This window comes from Petromyzon marinus, chromosome 64, assembly GCF_048934315.1.
Source record: "Petromyzon marinus isolate PM22_M1 ecotype Great Lakes invasive population chromosome 64, UKy_Petmar_22M1.pri1.0, whole genome shotgun sequence".
Lineage (NCBI taxonomy): Eukaryota > Metazoa > Chordata > Hyperoartia > Petromyzontiformes > Petromyzontidae > Petromyzon > Petromyzon marinus.
The window spans coordinates 7,751,447-7,752,409 of NC_133730.1; the positions used below are offsets into that span (position 1 = coordinate 7,751,447).

Genomic DNA, 963 nt, shown 5'->3' on the forward strand with positions numbered 1-963 from the left:
ACGATCAGAGGAAACAGGAAGATGCTGGGTGTAGTCGGCACTTTGCTTCGTTCATCATTTCGGTTTTTGTTAATGCTTTGCTTTATGTAAACCCCCCCTCCCTCCCCCCTTTTTAAATGAAAGATTTAACAAAATATTTCTCGTACTGCTCTCCTTACCCCTTCCTTCTCTTTCTACCCCCCTCTCTGCCCCCCCTCCCCTCCCCTCTCTCTCTCTACCCCCTAAAATATGGAACGCTTCACGAATTTGCGTGTCATCCTTGCTCAGGGGCCATGCTAATCTTCTCTGTATCGTTCCAATTTTAGTATATGTACTGCCCGAGCAAGTACCCTCTCTTCTTCTTCTTCCACCGTTCGAAATTACTCTCAAGCCATTCGGCGGAATTGTAAAGGCTGTGGGGATTTAACACTTAGTAGGAGCAGGCCTTCGCGACCGATATCATCCATAAGAGTTTTTTTGGGTTAGATCGCGTAAATATATAAATGTTGTGTCGTTAAACCCGCCACCACCCGACACAGCCAGCTAGTAAGGGTTGTCACGTCAACAGAAGGTGGCAATTCGTCACTAGTACAGCACTAGTGTGTAGTGTAGTGTATAGTGTAGTGTGTAGTGTAGTGTATACTAGTGTAGTGGTACAGTAGTGTATAGTGTAGTGGATAGTGTAGTGTATAGTGTAGTGTATAGTGGAGTGTATAGTGGAGTGTACTAGTACAGCACACCGGTGTGTTGGAGAGCCAAACCACAAATTTGGAAACGTTGTAAATGTTGTGGCTTGGCTCTCCAACACAACCGGTAAGCTTTACTAGTACACTACACTATACATTACACTATACACTACACTATATACTATACACTACACTATACACTACACTATACACTACTATACACTACACTATACACTACTGTACACTACACTATACACTACACTATACACTACACTACTATACACTACACTATACACTA

At 43.1% G+C, this 963-nt stretch overlaps 1 non-coding gene across 1 annotated transcript; it reads right to left on the reverse strand.

Annotated features, from left to right (window-relative positions):
* Positions 1-222: 222 nt before the first annotated feature.
* On the reverse strand, positions 223-329 carry LOC116956358 (U6 spliceosomal RNA). Its single transcript, XR_004404995.2, has one exon. It is a non-coding gene; the product is annotated as a U6 spliceosomal RNA (small nuclear RNA).
* Positions 330-963: the final 634 nt, after the last annotated feature.